The sequence below is a fragment of the Mustela erminea genome, chromosome 14 (genome assembly GCF_009829155.1).
Source record: "Mustela erminea isolate mMusErm1 chromosome 14, mMusErm1.Pri, whole genome shotgun sequence".
In the NCBI taxonomy this organism is placed as follows: domain Eukaryota; kingdom Metazoa; phylum Chordata; class Mammalia; order Carnivora; family Mustelidae; genus Mustela; species Mustela erminea.
In genome coordinates, this window is record NC_045627.1 from 34,911,571 (window position 1) to 34,937,916 (window position 26,346).

The 26,346-nt window shown below is 41.8% G+C and overlaps 1 long non-coding RNA gene across 1 annotated transcript; it reads right to left on the minus strand.

Annotated features, from left to right (window-relative positions):
• Positions 1-580: 580 nt before the first annotated feature.
• LOC116573767 lies at positions 581-25,791 on the minus strand. Its single transcript, XR_004278986.1, has 3 exons — positions 25,499-25,791; positions 10,839-10,988; positions 581-1,135 (listed from the first exon to the last, which is right to left on the minus strand). It is a non-coding gene; the product is annotated as an uncharacterized LOC116573767 (long non-coding RNA).
• Between the last annotated feature and the right edge of the window lie 555 nt (positions 25,792-26,346).

Sequence of the window (26,346 nt, forward strand, 5' to 3'; positions counted from 1 at the left end):
TCATGTTTAGAGAGATTATAGCCTGTGTACTAAGAGAAGCAAAAGCACAACTTTTCCAAAAAGGAAAAATAGCAGTATGCATACAGCACATAAGAACATAAACTACCAGATATCTATGACATGAATTGATCTAAGATAGAGATACATAGAAAACATTGCTATAATAAAGGGCCTTAGGAGTATACAGTATGTAAAGTAAGACATTTCCTAAATGTATTCTGAAGGACAATTTATTAGTACTACAGAGAGGCCTTAGGGGAAAAGGATTTCATTGTCAAGCAAGTTTGGAAAACATATTTGCTATCTCCTGCTTGGAGAGACATGAAGCAAAATTAGTATAGTAAAGTTTCTGAGAAGTCCTAAGATAAAGAAATCTCCTGACTCCAGCATTTCTTAGACCTTTTTGAACACAGACCTTTTTTTCCTAGAAAAGCCTGTTCACAAAGATCCTTGGAATACACTTTTCAAACCTGCTCTAGTACCTCCCATTTATTTTATAGAGGAGAAGGTGTGTCATAGAAGCTAAACAGTATGCTCAGAGGTATTGAGCAACTTTATGACTGTATTAAAATATCCTGTGTCCTTTGATTTTAGAGGGTTTCAAATTATACGATCACTTAATATGAGCCACTCAGTTTATGGTAGGCAACTGAGATCCACCAGTGACTTCCCAAAGTCAGACAAGTCACTAGTGAAGGTTTCAGAAATAAAGTTAAAAATTGTGTACTTAAAGGACAGTGTTATTTATTTTATAACTCTAATGTCTAGCAGAGCACTTAGACATTGAAGGTTAATACACAAACTGAATGGCTAGAAAAATAAATTAGGTAAATGAGAGATAGATGCTACAGAATGAGTGCATTCCTAGTGAATAACCCATATGAATGATTTGCATTCCTTCACCTCATAAAGAACATACACATTAGCTCCATATTTTGAATGCAAAATTAATTCTTACCAGAAAATAGCACCATTTGAGCCAGAACATGCATCTCAGAAATTCCCACTTTGTTTCTGTACTGAAGGTATGATCTTACCAAGGGAACTGGCAGTTACTTTATATCTCAGGGTTGGCCAGAAATCAAAACTAGCAGATGGAGATGGGAGGAGAGGGAGACATAGAAGGAGTTTACACCTGTAGGAGTAGAAAAATAGGAGCAATATTATTTTAAAGATAGTTGACAAGGATGCAGGGGTTCCCATCCCAGGCCCCAGAAGTGATCACTCATCTCCAGAAAGTATGGGCATACCACAGTGCCCCAGGTGATTCTCCAACCCCCATCGCTTCACACACTGCTTGAAAATTCTGACTTGACAGTCTGATTTAGTTTCTCCTCACCATGAGCGAGACTGACTTGCATGGTTTAGACTCTGCATTCACTCTTCTCCATAGTGGATCTTAGCCTCCTCTGAGAGGAGGAGGAGGATCTTAGCCTCCTCCTCTGGGTTAAGCACCATCTTTGGAGTCAGTTTTGAGTCCTGTATCTCCTGTCAGCTAGCTGTGTGCCCTTACACAGATCACTTCTATTTTTCCATCTGCAAAGTGGAATCGTAATACCTACCTCAAAGGGCAGTAGAGAGCATTAGATGAGACTGTAGCTGTAAAGAACCTGCCTGGTCCCTAAGGAAGTCCCTCTTTAAATGACAACTAATACTTCATGTTGTGAGTAGATTTTACAAATGATAATGAAAATGAACTTAATGAATCATTGTTTGAATCTTTTATACATAAAGCTACAGTTAGTCATGATGTGAATCCCAGCTGTGCAATCTTAGGCAACTTACTTAACTTCTCTATGCCTCTTAACTTAATCTGTTAAAGAGAGGGATAATAATAGAACCAATTTACAGATTTGGTATGAGGATTAGGTAGTTAATCTTTGTAAACACTTAGGTCTGTGTTTGGCATACAGTTAAATGTGGTACAGGTGCTTATTTGGGTACAGAAAATGACCTGTGGCGATTGTTCAAGATGTAGATTAGCCTCCCTTCCTTTCTGCTCATTTTTGCTTTATTTTCCTTCTCTTCCATAGGAGCAGGAACAGGGAGAGAGGAGTAGATTGAAAGGAGTTCATTTTCCCTTTTGCTGCTCAGGGACTTACTGGCTAGTAAATTTGGGGATTGTATTATAGTTTGAGGTTCAATTTTGTAGTTACAGACACATATTTTAAAGTGTTAATTTTCAGGGGATGCTCTATTTTTCCAGTGACTGGAATATTTGCATTCACCATCCAGGGCCTTCCCTTCCTGGTACTGAGACAAATCAGTTATGATTTCTTTTCATGAGTCTAGAAGCAGAACAAAGGGAATCAATCCAAGGGATAGGCTGCACTGTTCTATGGTAAATTTGGACCAGAAGCTATGTTTTTCAGAATGCCCTTCCCTGTGTCATTCTGGATTTGAGGTGGGCCAAAGGAAGTTACATGAGCTTTGGGAAGGAGAAGTGAAGTCAACATGTTCTGAACATTATTGCAGGTTAGAGGCCATGAAAAACAGACATAAGGGTGCACTTAAATTCCCGTTTGTTCTTGAACTTTTTCACTGTGTTTCTACTCCTCCCTCCCGACTGCCAGCTCTACCGCACAACACCTCCCCACCTAGTCTTATTTCAGCCCCTGGAAATACATGCCTCCCAGACCCAACTGCAAGCTCTTCCTCATTCACTCAAGCCAGGGTTGCTTAGTGACTATTCCTTGATGCTTCAACAACCCCTTCTAGACCCTTGCACTCTCAGCCCCTTGCCCTATTGTGTAAGTCATCATCCTTATAATAAATTCCTTCTTCCATAGTCCACACAGTGGCCCCATTTCACTGGTTGAACCCTGGACTGGCACAAGGAATCTTTTCTCCAGGCAACAGCAAAATCACAGGACCCATCCCTGCCTCCCAGCGAAGACCCTATACAAAGGTGTCTTCTCGTCTGTGTATCCACCAGTAATTATTGTTTCCATCTGTTCAGCCCTGTGCCAGACAACATCAGGGATGACAGCCTTTAGCCTAATGGAATTCACAATCCAGTTGTGGAGATAAGACCCGACACCCATCAAAAAACTAACCCTGAGTCATAAACCAGTGTTATAGTCCCCAAACAGCACACAAGACAATCCATTAGAGTATGTGAGAAGATTAGAAATTCTGCTGATAATTATTTGATCTCATTTTTAAAATTTCTATCTTGGGGCATATTTATGGCACACAAAATATAAAAACGTGTATTTATATATGAGTATATACCAGTGTTGTTGGTTTTTTTCTCTGATAGGAGCGTATGATCAGAAAAGCTGGGACCACTGTCCTAGGCATGAACAGTATGTGATTAGTACCATTAGGGGCTCAGAGCAGAGAGATTTTACTGTGCTCTGGAGGAAGAACTGACATCATCTCTTACTGCTGCCCTCTCAAAAGGCTGCTCCTCCTCCACATCCCATGCTTTCCCCCACCTTGGAGCTTCTTCTCTGGTTGCTCCCTTGGCCTCAAATACAGTTTCCCCAGATCTCCCCCAGATCTCTTCCCACTCCCAGGTGGCTTCTTGTGTCATTCAACTCCTGTTCTATCTGATGCTTTATGTCCTTCGCTCTTTGGCAAATCCAGGAATTCAGGGGTTTCGTCTGTACTATTCCTAGCTGTATCTTTAGTACGTAGAATTGTGTCTAGCTTATAACAGATGCTCAAAAAATTTGGTTGAGGGACGCCTGGGTGGTTCAGTTGGTTAAGCGGCTGCCTTCGGCTCAGGTCATGATCCCAGGATCCTGGGATCGAGTCCCACATCGGGCTCCTTGCTCAGTGGGGAGCCTGCTTCTCTCTCTGCCTCTGCCTGCCACACTGCCCGCTTGTGTTCTCCCTCCCTCTCTCTCTCTCTGACAAATAAATAAATAAAATCTTAAAAAAAAAGAAATTTGGTTGGAAAAAAAAAAAAGAAAGGAGGAGGAAAAGGTAGATGAAGGGACCCCACACACAAAGGGAGAGTAGACACTGTTCCACTAGGAACACAGCTCTTTTTCTTCCTGCTCAAATGGACTCTTTTGGGGGAAATTGTGCCCTCCAAAGCAGTGGCAACAGACCTGCTGCTTTTGTTTCTGCTCTGAAATTGTGGTATTCGCTGTTTCACAGTGAGCAGGTGGCTGACTTCCCCAAAGGGTGGCTCTCATTACAATCCAGGTTTCAGGCAGTACCTGAGTCAGCTCACAGTTAAAGCCCAGAGGCCTTGCTGGCCCAGGCCAGCCGCTGATACCCACTCCCTGCCCCAGGGGGAAGTGGTTTTCTCTCTATTTTAGTTGATGTTGCTTTTTAGTTTCTTTGTGCAATTTCAGCAGCTTGGCTGAACAAATTTTTCTAAATGTCCGAAGACTTGGGTCTTTTAATTCCTGTTTTCCTGTTCCACCTCACCATCATGTTTGAGTCTTACTTTCCTGTCTGTGCCCCAGCCTCCTACTGACCTTCACTGAGCAGGGAGCAAAAAGAGGTCATGCCTAGCTCACTAGATATCTATACCAGTCAGATTCCTGGCTGTCTCCAAGTGGTATCCAGCATTGGTAGCCGTAGGAGTATATGTGCTTTCCTATTCCTTTGGCAACCGTATACCAATTTGTTTCATTGTTTCAAACCTTCATTTATTCAAATATTTAGTGAAATTACTATGTGCCAGGTGCTAGAAATAGAGTTGACCACAGTGCAAAAATCTCTACCCTCAAACTGGTATTGTTGGTATCTTCTTATGAATTCATTCCTATTTCTCCAAATAAGTTATAAGTTCTTTGAGGGAAGGGGCAAATTTCAGAATACCTGGGTCTTGCTAGAGTGTTTGATAAATATGGGTTAGCTGCTTGGTTGACTGAAGTTTTTATTCAGGCTGACCTTAAGCTAAAGAAACCAATGTCATCACCATAAATAAAGTAATGCCTTCAGGAAACACTAAATGGTTACCAGGCATTAATTCCTATCTTCACAATACCATTTGCGTAGGGGTTGTTAGAATCTTCATTTTGTGACCAAGACAATTCAAAGTCCTGATTAAATCAAACTGCATAGCCAGTGAGTAGATTTGAAACCAGTTCTCTTTCTCCCTAGAGCGCACACTCTGTGCTGCACTAGGTCTTGTGATGTTAGGGACAGGGCCTTAGTGTACCCCCAGTGCCTAGTATTATGGCTGGCCCATAGCGGAAGTTCATTAAAGGTGCTGAGACTTATGTGCACCACTGTGTCAGTTCCAACCTGTCTTAGCCCTCCTTAAGAGTAGGCAGTGAGACTGATATCTTGCAGGCACAGATTAGCCTATTTCCGTGAACCAAATCTTAGGTTTCCTTGGAGCTCCATCTCCTACTAAAATTTAGAATTAGTACCTAGCCCTGAGCTTGGTATCTGATGTACCTGGGAGAGAATCAAAGGTTCCTGAGGACTTACTGAGTTTATCCTTCCTCTTCAGACCCTCCTGCAATTACATCTTTTCACACACACACACACACACACACACACACACACACACACACAAACACACACGCAGTATGCCCTCCTCCTTAGATTCCTAAAGGCCTGTCCTGACCCTCAGTGTGGTTAATGAGATCCCTCATTTACCACGAGCTCTCTCTTCCCAGGACATGGATACTTGCTGTTCTCACAGCAAAGGACTCATGGCCTGTTTCAACCCACATACACCTCCCTAGCCCCAGGACTTGTCATCTCCACATCTCACCATACCTATAGCTTCTTGCTTCTGCATGTCCTCACATATCAGATTCTTGGATGTCAATACCAAAAGAGAGAGAGCCTAAGTTTTCAATACCTCTCTGACCCTGGGCTTCTGACCATCCCCCTCATAAGCCAAGTTCACCAGAGTCAGCTCTTCCAACCCTGGTCTTCCATCGCTTGCTGTTTACCTCTCACCACTGCCTCTTCTTGAGGCTTCAGGGACCCAGACAGCTGAGCACCTTGTGCTTTACCAGTTATGCAACCACTGCCGGCTGCATTGCTCTGATGCCAAGTGATGCCCATAGCCCCCTTCCTCCAGCACATCCATCCTATTCCCCAGGAGCTAAAGCCAGCTTTCCATATAATCTGTCACTCTAAGTCACATGAATCACTAAGCAGATTTGCTCTGCTACTAACTGATGAATGTTGACTTGGAGCCCATGAAACATAGGTTTGTGCCTCCATGCCCCATGATGATATGCAGGATACAGGTAAGTCATTTCAGATGGAAGCCAAAAGTTTACTTTAATACTTGATGACTTTAGGCCAAGAAATACCCCTAGAACACAACTTTTCAGCAGAAGCCCATTATGAGAACCTCTTATCAATTCAATCTCCTCAGTAGCCCCAGACTCGAGTGGGTCAAAGAAATTCCAAAGTGCTGATTCTAGCCCCCAGTTCCCTCTTTCTCTCATGCCTCACTTTACCCAGAAGATCAGGTAATGTGATCTTTATTGGTTTTCCAAAGAGTATTCTGAAACTGTTACCCTTCAACAAAGAAAAGAAAATTCTGGTTTTAACAAAGCTATACAGACTTTTTACTGTAGAACTTTTCAGACCTTTTACTATGATCATGGTCCTTCTCAGGATGAGATATATGGAGTTTCCCAAATTATGTGGCCATAGAAACTCTTCATCTTGGAGGATATCCAGAGAGCAGTATCCAAGCACAATCCATAATCTTACATTTCAGGAAGAGACTATCTTAAAACATTTTAGCATTTGATTTTTTAAAAAAATATCTGTATATTTTGGGGTACCTGGGTGGCTCAGTCCGTTAAGGATCTGCCTTCAGCTCAGGTCATGATCTCAGAGTCCCTGCTCAGTGGGAAGTCTGCTTCTCCCTCTCCCTCTGGTCCTCCCCCAGCTTGTACAGTCATATGCTTTCTCCATCTCTCTCAAATAAACAAAAGTCTTTTAAAAATATGTATCTACTTGTGGTTTCTCTCTGTCAAATAAATAAATAAAATCTTAAAAAAAATTTAAAAAAAAAAATATGTGTATCTTTACACTCAAAAGTCTAACTTGCAGTTCTGAAATTAATGAACTAATTCCTTCTCCACTGCATTCTAGTCATTCTTTTGAGTCCTGAAGATATCTCTTACAAAGTTACTTGAAGCATGCAAATTATCTGGTAATTCCAATGGTTAGATGGCTGTGCTGGGAGATGCTGAGGCTGGGAAAATTTTCAGGGCAAAAAACTAGCTGTCAAGGAGGATGATCAGAGGTTCGCTACTCAGTCAGGACAGATTTTGAATGAATATAAAGGGACCCAGAAAGGAAGGAAGTGCCAGTAGAGAGAAGGGCATTGGTGGCAGGGTCAGATTCAAACTGTCCCAACCCACAGTTTATTGCCCAAGTCCTCCTGGTGGACCAGTGCCTGCAAATAACCCACCTCTGTTATTTGAGTGCTTCTAATTACTGTTCAGTTAACCCACTAGAAAGAGTTAAGAGACAGAAGCAGATACTGTACCTCCTGATGGAAAAACACAACATTACTAGTATACCTACTAAAAATTTGTACCTGAATGTTATTAGTCCTCTATATCTAACAATTTGCCTAACATTTAGAAGACAAACATGTGGGGGCGCCTGGGTGGCTCAGTGGATTAAGCCGCTGCCTTCGGCTCAGGTCATGATCTCAGTGTCCTGGGATCAAGCCCCACATTGGGCTCTTTGCTCAGCGGGGAGCCTGCTTCTCTCTCTCTCTCTCTCTCTCTCTGCCTGCCTCTCTGCCTACTTGTGATCTCTCTCTCTGTCAAATAAATAAATAAAATCTTTAAAAAAAAAAAAAAGAAAAAAGAAAAAGAAGACAAACATGTTAAGAGATACTGTAGGGAGGCAATCAGCAGAATCCAGAACTGAAAATCTCAATAGGACAAAAAGTCATTTGTCAACAAATATACTGCCTGAGAAAAAAGAAAAAATTGAACTGGGAACCTATGAAATTATAATAAGAGACTAGAACCATATCAGCCATATGCAATGTATGGATCTTGTCTGTATCCTGAATCTAATAAACCAATATTACAAATATGTATGAGGCAGTCAGGGAAATTTGGATACTGATTGCATACTTAATAGTAAGGAATTAATAATAATAATTTATTAATTGTTGGCAAGTTATTTTAGATAAATAGATATCATGGTTACATTAAGCACTTATATTTTAGAGATACATACTGAAATATTCACAAATGAAATTATAAAATATGTGGAATTTGTTTCAAAATAATCTGGGACAGAGAGAAATAAGTAGAAGTATAGGTAAAACAAGATTGCCTATGACTTAATAATTGTTGAAGCTGGGTGATGGGCATATTGTGGTTCATTATACTATGCTTCCTGTCTGAAATTCTGTAAAATACAAAGTAAAAAAGGGGGGGCTGCCACAAGTTTATCACACAATATGAGCTTCTGAAATTAGAAAGAAATTAGTCAGTAGAAAATTTCCATTTCAGGGTCATATTGGGTAATGCTTCAGAAATGGAGACAGGACAGGAGCAGTGTGTGCCTTTAGGTGCTAGTGGTCAGCATCAGTGCTTTGGGGTCAAGGAGGTGACCCTCTTTGTACTTCAGTCAAACCACAGAGTCTGCTTCTGAATTCCCAGAAGTTAATCCAACTCTTTTCTGATTTTACCCAAGATCTGCCTGGTGATGCACCTAGTTGCTTCCCCCTGGTCTGTTCCTAGTCCTTTTATCTACCACGTGGGTAGGAAAGGGAGGGTGGGAAACAGAGAAACAAATGGAAGGCTCAAGAGTCATCAGGTGGGGAGTTCCATTAAGACGGCTCTAACTGCTAACTCATGACATGGAAACATGAAAACTCCAGAAGCGTGGAGAAAGTTTTGGTGAATCATGTGGTCTATGGGAAGCTAAAACAGTACCACTCATATTCTGAGTGGCTCCTACAGAAGTGAAGTTGGATTGTGCCAAAGGTAGCCATCTGGAAGTAATCTGATCATGGCCACGGGGAGAGGATGAACTCCATTGCCAGAAAAGAGAAGAAATTGAAGGGGACTTGTGTCTTTAGCTGTGCTGTGGAGTTAACCAACCCTTGGTGATATCATATAGAAAGTCTCCCTATTTGAGGGAGCTGGGAGACTTTGATCTCTTGCTCTGGAATATTACCTATCTTCAGAGTTGTCATTGATAAAAGGACCCAACCTCACATTTGGATCCTCAGAGGAAGCTCTTTGGAGAAGATGGGGCTAGAGCCTTCCCAGTCTGAATCAGCATCCGAACATGGACTAGAAGGATGGATCCTTTGGAAGAAGCCATTTCTAGTAGTAATGGAAGGAAACCCTTGGCCTGCTCACTGTATGATTGGCATAGCTGAGGCTGTTCCAATTAATCACTGAAGGTAATATTGTAGTTCATAAAGAATAAAATGGGGGCACCTAGCTGGCTCAGTCAGAAGAGCATGCAACCTTGAGCTCAGGGTCGTGAATTTGGGTCCCATGGGGGGTATAGAGATTACTTAAATAAAACTTAAAAAAAAAAAATTTAGGGATGCCTGGGTGGCTTAGTTGTTAAGCGTCTGCCTTCAGCTTAGGTGATGATACCAGGGTCCTGGGATCGAGCCCCACATTGGGCCCTTGCTCGGCCGGCAGTCTGCTTCTCCTTCTCCCATTCCCCTGGCTTGTGTTCCCTCTCTTGCTCTCTCTCTCTTTCTGTTAAGTAAATAAAATTAAAAAAAAAATTTTAGTGTACTTGGCTTCATGCATTTGTGTGACTTAGATGAGCCCAAGACCCTTTTTCAGAGACCTTTGACATTTGAAGGAATAGCACTCTAATGCCACCTATTCTTGAGGAAGCCAACTTGGTCATTTTGTGGAGGCCTAGCCTTCCAGACACAGATGTAAATCACTTAGCCAAGGAACAAGTCCAGCTGGCTAGCTACCTGGTACATGCATCTCCAGGTGGTCTTATAGGTCTCATGGTTGAAGATGCCTTCTATGAGGGAAATTTTAAGTTAAGAATGATATTCTCAAGGTTGGAAAACCCAAAAGTTTTACATTAAACCACTTGCAAACATCATAAACCTACTGTACAAAATTCACCTCTCTCTACCTCTTTTTAAAAAGTTTTCAGTAGGAAACAGTATCACTTAAGGTTATTGCAGAAGGAAAAAGGAAAGCAGAACCAGTCTTTAAGCAAAATGGAGACAAGAAATGATATGAGGGTAGCTGACCAAATCAAAGGAAACTTAACGTATTCTCTGGCAGGTGAATGAATGAAGGTGATCTGGGCCCTGAGGAGCCCTTGCTCTTGGTCCTAGAGCACTATCATGAGATAACTGCCCAGCCCACTTGTTATTCCAGTCAAGTTTTCAAATACCCGGGAGAGAGAAATGGACTGACCAGCCTGTCAAGTGTCTCTAGCTGTGGCTAGGGAACAACAGTGGAGTCATCAGGGGCTTGGTTGTGACCAGAAGCCACAGCAGTTTGTGTCTGTTAGAGAAAGGGGTACCCTTTCATCCTGCCCCAGTGATGGGGATTCAGCTGAAGCTGCAGGTAAGGGATAAAGTAACCAGACATCTCAGGGAAGCTGCAGTTTGGGCTGTAGCACAGTTTCTATGACCGCTGCTGCTCTCTGTTCATCTGAGAGAACTGGCCCTTCTTCCCCTGTCCTCTTCCCCCAGCCGCACCCAGAAGCAGGGCTCCTTGCCCCTGTTCCCTTGGTGTCCGTTGCAATGAAACTGTCTTTGATGGGGGAAAGGAAGCCTTGTGGTACATATGGCCAGGCATGCCCACCTCCAGCAGAGTTTTGGCCCTGAAGAAAGCAACCCCATCCCCAGCTACACAAAAGTTTTTCTCCCTTAAGTCATCACTAGATCCTGATTACCCAGCTCTCTCGGGGGAGTGACCTACTTAAGGAATATGACAGAAGCTGTTACATGACTACTGCTGGGTTCCCTGGAGTTCTGGTTCTGATTGGACCAGAGAATGGCATGAAGTCCTCCTAACACAAGAACCCATTCATTACAGGGTAAATCAAAATATGTGCCTGGATCTTCATCTCTGTTGAAAAACAAGAAACACTAGTGAGTCCAAACAGGGGAGAAATGAGCAACTTGAAGACTTCCCATACAGCTTTAAGACTATGGACTTCCATTGTAAAAATATTAACATTCAAGATTTTAAAACCAGCACTACTCACTTGGTTCCTGCGTATTTATTTAACATGTCTATCTTACTCATATTTGGCTAGAATTTCCATTATTGTCTTTTTTGCCATTTTTAGTACCTGAGATTTATGAGGAAAATGAAGCTTAGAGGGGTTAGAAACTTGTCCCAATTTCCTTCTGCTGGTGAGTGATAGAAACTGTATTTGTCTGACTGCAGAACATAGTGTCTCAACCACTCTAAAATCTATGTCAGCCCAGGGCGCCTGGGTGGCTTAGTGGGTTAAAGCCTCTGCCTTTGGCTTGGGTCATGATCCCAGGGTCCTGGGATTGAGCCCTGCATCGGGCTCTCTTCTCTGCAGGGAGCCTGCTTCCTCCTCTCTCTCTCTCTCTCTCTGCCTGCCTCTCTGCCAACTTGTGATCTCTGTCTGTCAAATAAATAAATAAAAATAAAATCTTAAAAAAAAAAAATTAAACAAAATCTATGTCAGCCAGAGAATACTGGCCTGCTTAACATGGCATCAGAACATTGGACATAATGATCCAATATTGCCACATGCAGAGGAGCCCACATGTTTCCCTCTGGCTGGAGATGATGTGGTAGGCTTTGGGAGCTTACATGTATTGCATTTGTGGTCAGACCTCCAGGCCTTGGATAAATAGTGGCTAACCCCACCATTACTATAGTCTGGCTTAGCCTGAAACCAGGCTCCAACCCTAGCCTCTACTAAACAAAACTCTTTAATTCAATTTATCGATGGGCTGTGAAGACATCAGACTCCATTGGAACAATCCTGGGAGGCTGCTCTGAGCTCTGCCCTTCCCATTAGGGGCTGTAAGTTTGTGCAAACAACCATAAAATTAAACCCACCCAGGGAGGGACATTGATTTCCAATTGGCATAGTTTGCCAGATGCTGTTTGGTCTAAGAACTGCTTGACCTCTACTAGTGACGCCACCTGCCCTTGGCTTTACAGGGTGTGTTCCCAGCAGGGAAGGCCTCTCCACTAATGCTTGCCACTGGAACTTGGGCTGAAGGCATGGTGGGTTCCCCATATGTTGCAGGGGAGAGGCCAGCCACACCCGGGTTTGGATTCACCCTCTTATCCAATCCTGGGACTAAAGCTGCCCCCAGGAGATTACAGACGCTCCCACCCCCAACTAATTAAATAGGTGGCCTCCTGCTGCTAAAAGGGAATGAGGGCGGAAAGACAGAGGATGCCTGATTTAACTACGACCTGAGTAAGTAGCTCAGCCTCTGGACCCAGAAATCACCCATGCGTGCCTAAACAGTCTCTAATGGGTTAGGGTGGTTCCTATGCCTGAGACCCAGAGTTCTGTTTATTCTCAGCCTGCTTTGTAGTTTTCAAATCTCATAGTCTAAAACGTTTATTACAGAAGCTTTCCACGTTATTAAAAACAAAATTATCTATTAATGAGTGTATCTTACAATTGATATTACACACTAATCCTTGTGTTAAAGCACTGGAATAAAAGTGACTATACAAAGACATTATTTTTTTCTCCTGGGACAACCTGAAGATGATTCTTCCACTTCATACCCACACACACGCGTGCGTGCACACACACATACGCAAAGAGCAGGCTTCTGGGTTCAAAGCTAACTGTCTACCTAAATTACTAGTGCTACATCTAAATGTCCATGCAATTATGCTTATTTAGAAGCTAAAATCATGGCTTGGATTAAGGAAAGAAACCTTTTAGAGCTTCTCGGGAGTTCAGCCTACAAGTGAGTTGTTAGTTGCTCTGTTTTCCATTCTATTTTTGCTACAAATCAGTTAAAAGGAAAGAGGACCTGAGAGGCAAAGAGGAAGACAGTTGTGATAATAGGAAATTGGTCTAAATTAAAATGATACTAAGTCACAGCACAACTTGGCCTCTTAGCCACCAACTTTTGACATTCTAATTAGGGTAAATGGTTATGCAAATCTAGTCTGTCACTCATGTCCCCCCTAGCCAGAGTGCCTGTGATTGTTTAAGTGAGGACTGTTGATGGCATAATTAAAGCTCTCCTAAAAATTAATTGGGAATTGGAGGACAACCTCCAAAGATGCCCTAATTTGTGATCAGCCCGGCACAGCTGTCCTTTTGTCCTGCCCGCCACCAGGACGCCTCGAGTTTCCCCATCAAGTATAATAGAATGTGACACTCGAGGTGTTCTCAAGCCTTGGTCCACAAGATGGAGTGGAAGACAGACCAACAGGAATCTGCAGCACCCAGGGTCACCTCCTGGATAGGTTCAACTGGGGAAACAGGGTTTCAGGTGAATCCAAGCACAGAACACAAAACACTTGGGGTTGGGGGTGTATATGAAACAAAATTGGTCATGAGTTGATAAACATCAAAGCTGCATAATGAATATAGAGTGGAAGGGACTGGGAGGAGTAATTATGGTATTTCTTTGCTTTTGTGCACTTTTTAAATTTTCCATAATACAAAAAATTTAATGCATACACTACTTTTAAATTACTTAAACAAGGAGGCTACAAGACTGAGATGGTTCTAATGCCTTAGCCCCTGTATAAGCAAATCAAGACTTAAGCCTGTAAATGCCTCGAGGTTAAGAAACCAAAACCTAAGGACAACCAGTCATAAACAGCCAACTAGGCTTTCACAAATAATGCAGCTCCTTAAGCTATAGCCAATCAAATAATTTACTTGCTCTGCTTCCAAGTCTTTTCTATAAACGTTTGGCCCATAGCTCCTGATGGTGGAGCATTTCTAACCACTTTCTGGTTTAGCACTGCCAGACTGGAATTGATTTTTGCTCAAACTCATGAAATTTTTAATATGCCTCAGTTTATCTTTTAAATATCATGTGTAAATGCCATCATGAGGAGGAAGTTCTTGGTAGCCAAAATCAACTTCTGGTTTTTTCTTTTTTTTTTTTTTTTTTAAAGATTTTATTTATTTATTTGACAGAGATCACAAGTAGGCAGACAAGCAGGCAGAGAGAAAGGAGGAAGCAGGCTCCCCGCAATCCCAGGACCCCAGGATCATGACCTGAGCCGAAGGCAGAGGCTTTAATCCACTGAGCCACCCAGGCACCCCATGGTTTTACTCTTAAAGGAGAAGAGTCAAAGTAACGAATCCTAAAAATGGGTATGCTGTTCTAGTACTTTTTTTTTTTTTTCAAGATTTTACTTATTTATTAAGAGACAGAGAGGGAGAGTGTGGGGAGGAGCAGAGAAGGAGGGAAAGAGAATCTCAGGCAGACTCAGGGCTCAATCTCATGACCCTGAGGTCATGACATGAGCTGCCACCCAGGTGCCCCTGTTCTGGTATTTTTTATCAAATCCAACACATCCCCACATCCAGCCCTGACTCTTCCTAGCTTTGCCCTAGCTGGGAATGAAGAGCAAAGACTGAGGAAAGACTAGGAGAGAAATGGGGCCAGATGAGAGATGGACAAGGGGAAGCTGGCTGAGTGGGTGTCAAGAGTGAGATCCCCAGGGGAGCCTGGGTGGCACAGTAGGTTAGGTGTCTGACTCTTGATTTTGGCTCAGGTCATAGTCTCAGGGTCATGAGATTGAGCTCCACTTCAGTCTCCATGCCCTGCTTAAGATCCTCTCCCTTTAAAAAAGAAAGAAAAGGGGCACCTGGGTGGCTCAGTGGGTTAAGCCTCTGCCTTCGGCTCAGGTCATAGTCCCACCGTCCTGGGATGGAGCCCCGCCATCAGGCTTTCTGCTCAGCAGGGAGCCTGCTTCCTCCCTCTCTCTCTGCCTGCCTCTCTGCCTACTTGTGATCTCTGTCTGTCAAATAAATGAATAAAATCTTTAAAAAAAATAATAAATCCCCTCCCCAAAAAAAAGAAAGAAAAAAAGGGAGGGGCGCCTGGGTGGCTCAGTCATTAAGCGTCTGCCTTCAGCTAAGGTCATGATCCCAGCGTCCTGGGATCCAGCCCCATATCGGGCTCCCTGCTTGGCGGGAAGCCCACTGCTTCTTCTCCCGCTCCTCCTGCTTGTGTTCCCTCTCTTGCTGTCTCTCTCTCTCTCTCAAATCTTTTTAAAAAGGGGTGGGGGGAAGTGAGATCCCCAGATAATCTACCCAAAGGAGAATTGAGAGTTGATTATGAATTAATTCTGTGTCATTAAAAAAAAAAAAAAAAAAAACACACAACACACACAATCCCATTTGACTTAAAAAAAAAAACAAAAAACAAAAAACAAAAACTTGGAGTGCCTGGCTGGCTCAGTCAGTTGAGCATCTGACTCTTGGTTTTGGCTCAGGTCATGATCTCAGTGTTGTGAGATTGAGCCCCACAAAGGGTTCTGCACTTACCAAGAGTCTTCTTGGGATTCTCTCTGTCCCTTTTCCTCTGTCTCTCCTCCCCCCAAATACATGAATATATCTTTAAAAAAAAAGAAAAGAAAGAAAAGGAAAATAAGGAAATTTTAAAAATAAAAAGTGCCTCATAATCAAGGGCAAATTCTCTCATGATTAACAAGCGTGCCTTGGCTTCCATGACTTAAGATGCAACGGGAAAAGCAGTTGGTAGCTTCAGTCCTAACAGTGGAGGTTTCTGAAAGACAAGAGCCCCTTGGCTACAGGAATTGTAGTGCAGGATAGCTGCAGGCTTTGGAGATCCTCCATTTACCCCCATACAAAATGATGCTCTTTTCTTTATCTTTTAAAAATATCCACGTCTGGGGTGACAGTAATTAATGAGCTAGTAAAAAGTTGTCCCAGCCAGTGTTTCCTAGCTTTGTTAGGAAAACTGGAGAGAACCAGTGTGGGCTAATTAATTGGTCTTCAGGTAGTAACTAAATCAAAGGTGTCTTGGGTACCCCGGGAAGCCAGAGTCTCCTCTTGCCTGAAAATCAATCAGGGAAAGATTGATGAAGGGCTGCTAAGGTCAGGCTTAGAAACACAAAACCATCTGCCAACTCTCTAGGGCTGGTACCTGCAGTCGAGCAATTTTAGAAGAACAGGTGTTCACATTTAACTTACCTCTTCTTTTCTTTTATGCTGAAATCATGATTTTAGCTAGAAAGAGCCTCCAGTTGGTTAGTGAAATTCACAAACTGTCTATTGTAACTTAAAATAACCTGGCCCAGAGGTATTGTGATAACCTCAACTGCCTCTTGCACAAAGTCATAAACCACTCAACTCTGACAGTAGCTGCTCTGGCCTCTCTAAAAGCATTTGAGAGTATCAAGAAACAGTGATTCAAGGTATTACCTTAAAAGGGCTGCTATAGCCACTCTGGAAAACAGTATAGAGGTTCCTCAGAAAGTTGAAAATAGAGCTACCCTATGACCCAGCAATTGCACTACTGGATATTTACTCCAGGTACAACTATAGTGATCCAAAGGGGCACGTGCACCCCAATATTTATAGCAGTAATGTCCACAATAGCCAAATGATGGAAAGAGCCCAGATGTCTATCAGCAGATGAATGGATTAAGAAGATGTGGCATATATATATATACAATGAAATATTATGCAGCCATCAAAAAACCAAAATCTTGCCATTTGCAATGACATGGATAGAACTAGAGGGTATTATACTAAGCGAAATAAGTCAATCAGAGAAAGACAATTATCATATGATCTCACTGATACAAGGAATTTGAGAAACAAGACAGAGGATCATAAAGGAAGGGAAGGAAAATTCAAACAAGATGAAACCAGAGAGGGAGACGAACCATAAGAGACTCTTAATCTCAGGAAACAAGCTGAGGGTTGCTGGAGTGGAAGGGGGTGGGAGGGATGAGATGGCTGGGTGATGGACTTTGGGGAGTGCTATGGTGAGTGCTGGAAATTATATGTTAATTATATGTTAATTTTTATATGTTAATTTTTTAAAGGGCTATGGTGAGTGCTGGGAATTATATGTTAATTGTATGTTAATTATATGTTAATTTTTATATGTTAATTTTTTTAAAGGGCTGCTATAGACTGAATATTTTTGTCTCCCCAAAATTTATATGTTGAAACTTAATCTCAAATATGATAGTATTTGGAGATGAGGACTTTGGGAGATAATTAAATCATGAGGACAGAGCCCTCATGAATGAGATTAGTGCCTTTATAAAAGAGACGTTAAAGATCTCCCTTGCTCCTCCCACCATGTGAGGACACAGTGAGAAGAACGCCATCCATGAACCAGGAAGCAGGCTCTTAGCAGACATCAAATCTACCTTCATCTTGGACTCCAGAACTATGAGAAATAATTGTTTGCTGTTTGTAAGCCTCCTAGTCTATGGCATTTTGTTGCAGCAGTCCAAACAAATGAAGACAAAGAGCTAAGCCAAGGAACACTGCTTTGCTCTGTAAGTATGGTACAAATTCAGTGGCCCATCCACTTTGCAAAGTATGCTTCTGAGCCCCAATGTCTTTAAAAGCTGACACTTTAATGTTTCTTTCTGGTTCATGGAAAGTCTCTTCTGGTTCAGTAGGCTAAGAACATTTTCGAAAGTTTTTGATAACGATCTATAAGCACATCCATTATGTTAGTTGATGACAGTCCAGTGACTGGAGTTGCCCTTCCTCTATATATAAAAAAATTTTTTAAGACTCAGGATTTACACCAAACTTTATTCTTTTTTTTTTTTTAAGATTTTTTTATTTACTTGACAGAGGTCACAAGTAGGCAGAGGAAGGCAGAGAGAGAGGAGGAAGCAGGCTCCCCATGGAGCAGAGAGCCTGATGCGGGACCCAGGACCCTGCGACTATGACCTGAGCCGAAGGCAGAGGCTTAACCCACTGAGCACCCAGGCGCCCCCCAAATTTCATTCTTTTAAATGAAGGTATTCCTTGTTCCTGCTAACCATTTATGTCCCAATTTCTCCAAGAATATGGGAAATTTTCCAAAACACCCATGTGGTAGATTGTATTTTTCCAAGGATGGCTGTAGTCTCATAGGCTTTTATTATAATGTGACATTAATAATCCTCCATCAAGGTGTGGGATTTGTGTTCCTGCCCCAGGAGCAAAAGTAAAACTATGTGACTAATAGGTCATAAAAGGGAATTCAAGTTCCACTTGACTCTCTTGAGGCCTTGGGGACCAAGCTGGCATGGAGGAAGTCCAGCTATCCCTGAGGAGGGGAAGGGTAAACTAGTAAGGATCAGAGGTGGAAGGAAAATTTATTATTCAGAACTCCTACAGATCAATAAACAAAATGCCCAATAGAAAAATGAACAATGAATTTGAAAAGATGTTTCACAATAAAGGAATTAGAAATTGCCAATAAACTAAAATATGTTCGGGGCGCCTGGGTGGCTCAGTGGGTTAAGCCGCTGCCTTCGGCTCAGGTCATGATCTCAGGGTCCTGGGATCGAGTCCCGCATCGGGCTCTCTGCTCAGCGGGGAGCCTGCTTCCTCCTCTCTCTCTCTGCCTGCCTCTCTGCCTGCCTCTCTGCCTACTTGTGATCTCTCTCTGTCAAATAAATAAATAAAATCTTTGAAAAAAAAATAAAATATGTTCAACTTCACTAATAAACTAGACATGGAAATTAAAACTTCAATGAGACATATGTAGCCCACCTACCAACCAGACTAGCAAAAAATGTTAAAAATCTGACCATAATAGGGGTTGGTGAGGATGTGGCACAATGGGAACTGTTGTATGGGAGAGAGGATTGTCTGTAAATTGGTACAACTGCTTGGGAAGCCAGTTAGTAGGTATCTACAAAAGCTGAAGATATGCAGAGCCCGTGACCCAGCAAGCCTGCCACTGGGTACATACCATAGAGAAAATTTTGCATGTGTACATTGTAACACATAAAGAAGAATTCATAGCAGCATTTTTGACAAAAACTAAAGCAAGGAACAACTAAATACGTAGGTTGTGATATGTTCTTTCAATGGCATGCTATACAGCAAGACAAATGAACAAATTTTGGCTGCACACAAAAATGTAGATGATTCTCACAAACATATTATGGAGCAAAGAAGATACAAAAGAACACATACAGAATGATTTTGTTTGTTTAAAGCCTGAAAATAAACCATTTTGGAATAATACAGAAATACAGGTGGGACGCCTGGGTGGCTTCGTCAGTTGAGCATCTGCCTTCAGCTCAGGTCATGATTCTGGGACTGAGTCTCACATCGGGCTCCCCTTCTCCCTCTGCCTGCTGCTACTCCAGCTCCTTCTCCCCCCACCCCCAAATAAATAAACAAAATCTTTTAAAAAATTGTCTGATGAAAATCACTCAGATAAAATACTGGGGAAAATATTTCCATACCTGTGACAGGTAAAATCGTAATATATGAAGTGTTTTTACAAACTGATAACAAAATGCAATTGAAAATAGGCAAAATATATTAATAGAGAGTTCAGAGAAGAGAAGGTACAAATGGCAAGTATATATCAAAAGAAGCTTAACTTCCCTAATCAGGTAAATGCAAATTAAGTAACAATGAGCTATCACTTATCAGATTAGCAAAATTCTGCCAATGGGCTTGTGGTAAAAAGGATGCAGTGTTAGTGGCAATGTGAACAGCTGCGTTTTTTTGGAAATCTACCTGACAATATCTACTAAAATGAAAAATACATACAATCTTCAAACCGGAATTGCCTCTCTCATCCTACCCTCAAGAAATAAAAGTACCAGAATATTAAAAAATAAAATAAATTTTCTCTCTGTAGTACAGCTTGTAATGGTAAAAATCTGGAAATAAAGTAAAAGTCTTCAATAGGAGATTGAGAGGACTGATCAAATAAATTGTGGAACAGTTAGTATGTGGAAAAATGTTCAACCATTAGAAAGAATAGGCTGGAGAATGAGCTAAAAGATCTAAAGCGGTTGACTGTTGCATGAAAAAAGATGTAGAGAGATATAGACACTATTATTTTGAGACAAACATACAAAACCAAAATTATATGTCTCCATGTGTATAAGCTGATGGATTATATCATCATGGAGAAAAGCATGGAAGAATATACCAGGTTATCAATAACAATTTCCTGTGGTGGGGAATGGGGAAGAAGTACTAGTTGGGAAAGGAAGGAGTGACAGTTGGAGAGAAAAGGAAGAAGACTCAGCTGAGAGGCTGGCCGCACTGACTCCATCTTTGGCCCTCCATTTTGGGCTCGCTCTGGTGCACAAATGGCACCACTTTAGCTAACTAGTAGAGATCCCCTCTGGGTCACAGATGGCGCCACTTTAGATAACTACCCTGTGACCTTACCACCAAGCCTCTCACTCCATAAAAGCTGGGGATTGAGGTCCAGATAGCAACAGAGAATAGCTTCAGAGTGCCCTCAGTCGTCCATCTGCCCCCTCTATGCCTTGTCACTAAGTTATCCTGAACAAAACTCTGTGTCAATGGTAAGGAGTGGCTTCCTTCATTTTTCAGTATTAAAATGACTTCTCAGTCTGGAGGATCTATTATTGACCTTCCTCCACCTTCTAACAACTCAGTATTTATCAGTACATGAGAACAAAACTAAGCACTCAGCACTCAGTAAAAGCCCTGAGGTAAGAAAGAGGTAAATTTATACAAGGGGGTGACATATACCTAATGTAGGGCACACAGATACTGATGGGAACCAGGGTTCAGAATCCAAGCAAGGGAAGGAGAGTATCCATGTAATAACAGTGGTAACCTGAAATGGGAATCAGAGTCCAAGCAGGGAGAACAGAACTTCCCTGCAGGGTCCGGGGTGGAGAGATAGGAATGGTTACAAGCAGGGGCACTGATTGAATAAGTAAACATAATGAGGATAATGAAGGCAACTTTTCAGCTGGTGAAGGGAGTTACAAATACAGAAAGGACTGGTGATGTTGGACTAGAATTGGAGGTATTCATTTGACTGCATGATTTTCAAAATATATAGATACAGAAATAAATATGTGTGTATAAGCATATATTCCTTAATCATTTCACAATATGTGTAAATCAAATCATCAAGCTATACACTTAAAATTTATACAGTGATTTATGTAAATTATTTCTCAATAAAACTGGGGGGAAAAACATTTATTCCCTAACTCTGTCTACTGAGAGAGGCTAGAACAGCAATACCCATTAGGCCTAATAACTAGATCCTGGCTTCTAAATGTAATTTTGCACTAGAAGGAACCAGGGCTCCTTGGAGAAAAGGTTGATTCCAAATCTGGGGCATAGAAAGTACAAAATGAACTGAAATATCTTATTGTGCCAAAAAGCAAGGAAATACTCAAAGAGTGATATGGACAAAAGCCAGCTTGAGTGGACTCTCTCCCAAATTCCAGACTTGGGATGTTTGAGCAACAACACAAATACCAACAGTAATAAATTATAGTCCATTATATAATGTAGAAAAACATGAATCCATAGAAATATTTTAAAAATGAATGAATAAGTTGAAAGTTTTGTTGAGAAACAGGGTATTTAAATGGTTTTAAAGTATTACCTCATAAAATTCTTTATTAATCACAAAGGGGAAAAGAGTAACTATACAGTGAAGTAATCTGGCAGACATCACCTTAATCAAATAATCAGAGTTAAGGTCATCACTCCCAGGGCTGATCGAAATCATGTGCCACCCAAAAGGATTGCTGCAAGGACACAGTGTCCCCTCTGCAATATTGCTGCTGTAGATGCCCATCCTGAATCTAACCACAAAAAGACCTCATGCAAACCCAAACTGAGGGACATTCCACACAAAAACTAGTCTATACTCCTAAAAGTGTAAATGTCATGAACGTCATGGAAAGACTAAGCAATATTCAGACTGAAAACTGAAAAGACTTGAAAAATTGATGGAACGTGTGATTTAGGACTGGATCCTTTTTGCTATAAAGGGCATATGTCCTAAAAAGGGCAGTCCTTTTTGTTATAAAGGGTTGTTGTTGAAATGTGAATCAGGTCTGAGGATAAATGAGTAGTAAGGTATGCAAGTTAGCTTCCAGATCTTGACGATTTTATTCTATGTATTTAAGAAAATGTCCTTTTGGGGGCACCTTGGTGACTCAGTCGGTTAAATGTCTGACTTCCACTCAGGTCAAGATCTCAGAGTTCTAGGATCAAGCCCCACATGGGGCTTGGAGTCTGCTTATCCCTCACCCTTTGCCCCTCCCCCCTCCTCATGCTTTCTCTGTCTCTCTGTCTCTCTCAAATAAATAAAATCTTTTTTAAAAAAGAGAAAAAAATGTGCTTGTTCTCAGGAAATACATACTAAAGTATTTGGGATAATGGAGTATCAGATTAGCAAATTAATTCTTGAATAGCTCAGGGGAACATTTCTGCTGTACTACAAATATTTCTGTAAGTTTATTTTGACAGGAAAAAAAGGGTAATGCCAAAGAGAGAAAAATAAATAAACACAGGCTTCTAATTTAGTTCAATTCCAAACTCCAAATTAGAATAAATGTATTTTTTAAAAGATTTTATTTATGTACTTGACAGAGATCACAAGTAGACAGAGGCAGGCAGAGAGAGAGGGGAAAGCAGGCTCCCTGCTGAGCAGAGAGCCCGACTCCAGTTGACCCCAGGTCCCTGAGATCATGACCTGAGCCGAAGGCAGAGGCTCAACCCCCTGAGTCACCCAGGTGCCCCTAGAATAAATGTATTTTTTAAAAAATATTTTGTTGTAAGCGTCTATCTTCAGCTCAGGTCATGATCTCAGGGTCCTGGGATAGAGCCCCACATCAGGATCCATGCTCAGCGGGAAGCCTGCTTCTCCTTCTCCCACTCCCCCTGCTTGTGTTCCCTCTCTCGCTATGTTTCTCTCTGTCAAATAAATAAATAAAAATTCTTCAAAAAAATATTCTGTTGCAGTAACATAAATGTGATATAAAACTTGCCATTTACCCCAATTTTTCTTTTTTTATTTTATTTTTAAGATTATATTTGTTTATTTTACAGACAGAGATCACAAGTAGGCAGACGCAAGCCCCATGCGGGGCTTGATCCCAGGATCCTGGGATCATGACCTGAGCTGAGCCACCCACTGAGCCACCCAGGCGCTCCCATTTTTTTTCTTTTTTTAAAGAATGTTTATTTTGCACACTTCCTTGGCACTTTCCCATTTAACCCTTTTTAATTGTGCAACTCAGTGGCATTGAATTCATTCACAATGTTGTGTAACTGTTAAGGACTGAATGTTTGTGTCCCTCCAAATTCATAAGTTGAAGTTCTAATCAGCGACATGATGGTATTTGGGGTGGGAGGTAATTAGCATCAGATTAGGTCTTGAGTCGGGGGCCCTCATGATGAGATTTATACCCTTACAAGAAGAGGAAAGATCTCTGTCTCCCTGTGCAAGGATGGAAGAATGGCATGTCAAGCACCAGCAAGAAGGCAGCTGTCCACAAGCCAGGAAGAGAATTCTCATCAGGAACCAAATCTGCAACATCTTGATCTTGGAATTCCCAGCCTCCAGAATTGGAAGAAATAAACCTCTGTTCTTGAAGGTGTCCATTCTATGATATTTTGTTATAGCAGCCCCAGATGACTAAGACAGCAATCCTTTACTACTATGTATCCCCCTAACTCTTGCATTACCCTGAAACAGAAACTGTTACCGTTAAATGTTAACTCCATTCTCCCCTTCCCCTGGCTCCTGGTAACCTAACTTACTTTCTGTCACTTATGAATGAACCTATTCTAGATAATTCATATAAGTAGAGTGACACAATATATGTCCTTTTGTGTCTGGCTGATTTCACTTAACATAATATTTTCAAGGCCCACCCCTGTTGTAGCCTGTATCAGAACTTCAGTCCTTTCCTATGGCTGAATGACATTGCATTTTCTCTATATGCCAGTTTGGTTTGTCTGTTCACCTGCTGATGCACAATTGGGTTGTTTCTACTTTTTGGTTAGGGTCAACAATACTGCTATGAGCATTGCTGTACAGGTATGTGCTCAGTCACTGTTTTCAGTTCTTTGGGGTACTTGCCTAGGAATCAGATTACTGGATCATATGGGAAAGATACTTGTTTTAAAGGCGTAGTCCACAAGGATCAAGAGAATAGTGAGGAGTAACAACAGTACAATTTTCATAGCTAAAAATGAACGAGTGGTTTATCAGCATACATGAATTGAGGATCAGATTCTACACTGACGGTAGGGAAAGAAAAGAACCATGACTGGATCTTCGAAAGGCTCAGGAATCAGCAGCACTAAGTACACCAGAAGTTTGAAGGTGGGAGTGCTATAAGTAAGATAAGAGGAGGGTGCTGAAAGACCAGGACTGGTTGAAAGATATTTAAGAAGTGATTATAGAGGGGCGCTTTGGTGGCTCCGTGGGTTAAGCATACATGAATTGAGGATCAGATTCTACACTGACGGTAGGGAAAGAAAAGAACCATGACTGGATCTTCGAAAGGCTCAGGAATCAGCAGCACTAAGTACACCAGAAGTTTGAAGGTGGGAGTGCTATAAGTAAGATAAGAGGAGGGTGCTGAAAGACCAGGACTGGTTGAAAGATATTTAAGAAGTGATTATAGAGGGGCGCTTTGGTGGCTCCGTGGGTTAAGCGTCAGACTCAATTTTGGCTCAGGTCATGATCTCAAGATCCTGAGACCCGACCCGCGGTGGGTTCCTTGCGGGGTATGCGGCCTCCTTAAGATTCTCTCTTTCTCTCTCTGCCCCTTCCCACTCACAGGTGCACACACTCCCAATCTCTCTCTCTCTCTCTCTTTTTTTTTTTTTTTTACTGAGAAGGGGAATGAAGAAATCTTCTGGTGTGATGGAAATATTTTATATCATGATCTAGATGGTAGATATACGTTGTATAGATATATCAAAGTGCATGCAATAATAATAATAAAATAAGAGGGGCACCTGGGGAGCTCAGTTGGCTAAGCCCCTGTCTTCGGCTCAGGTCATGATCCCAGGGCCCAAGAATGGATTCCTACATTGGGCTCCCAGCTCACCAGGGAGACTGCTTCTCCCTCTCCTGTTCCCTCTGCTTGTGCTCTCCCTCTCTATATATCAAATAAGTAAATAAAATATTTTTTAAAATAATAAAATAAGAAATAAATAAAATACATGTAATATGTATGTGCCCAATTTCACACACTGGGCAGTTCCTTCTCCCCATTCTTGAAGACCTGGTGATTTTTTTCCTTTGGAGAATATAAAACAGAAGATCTCTGTACAGATGAGGGAGGATGCCATACCAAAAACTGGGGAATTAAGTAAACCTATGCATGCCAAATGCTGGTTCACCCCAATCCAGGTTCTTTTCCTATGTTCCTATGAACTGAAAACTTATCTTTATGTCTCTTTAGCCAGAGTTGTATCACATGCTCAATCCTAATCTAATGAACAGACTAGGGAATGTGCAGGAAGCTGAGGGAGGAGAGGAGGGGGGCGCCCAATAAATCAGGACAAGCTGATGGTGTCCTCATCATCCTCATTATCATCCTACCATACAGACCTGGCTGTATTACCTACTGGACCAAAATTATACAAGTATTCCTGCAGCCATTACTCCAAGCACCTTCTCCCAACTATCGGAGTTCTATGTCAGCTCACAGAGCAGCCACTGCAGGGACCAGGGCTTCCAGACACCTCCACAGCACCGCTGCCTTTGTTCAGGATCCAAATTCCTGGGAGATCTTTCCTGATTTGGCTTTGCCTGAGTAGCATGCCCACAGCCTGGCCACTTTGGCTTCCTCGGTGAAATGTGGACACTACCTCCTCGACCATTCATGATGACAGTTCCCCATCCAAGGAGAATGGCATTCAGATGTTGCATAACAACAGAAAGTCATGAAATGGTTTTAATCAATCTTGAGCTAAAATTTTAAAACCATTTCCCCTTATTTAGCTATCCTTAAGTTTCCCTGATGACCCTTTAAGTGGACAGTCTCATTTCTTTCTCTGCTCCAATAACACAAGGCTGTGAATCTGCTTACTGTGATTTAATACACAAGGTGTTCCTGGTGTCTAAGATTTCAGAACCTCCCCTCACTCACCTGATGTTTTCTGGCACAGAGGACTGGTGTGTTAGTTTGATTCTCTCTGCTTTAAGTCGCTTCCCGTCAATCAGTGCACTCTGTTTAGCAAAGACTCAGTATAGCAGTTTGCATGTGTGTAAAATAGGAAAGAGGATTGAAAAGTCTCCCCCTTTAACGGAATCTCACTATGCTTTCTGATATGAGGATCAATTCCTGCTGGAAAAGATTACAATATTTATTTGCAGGGAATGATTAACTTTGCCAAACCAGTATTGCATAAAACAAGGTTTGTTTTGAATCCCCTAAAACTCGGTGTTTCTTATTCTTGCAGGTCTCAGCAGCCCAACTTGTTTTGCATATGGTTGCATGTTTAATTAGTGGTCCTTCT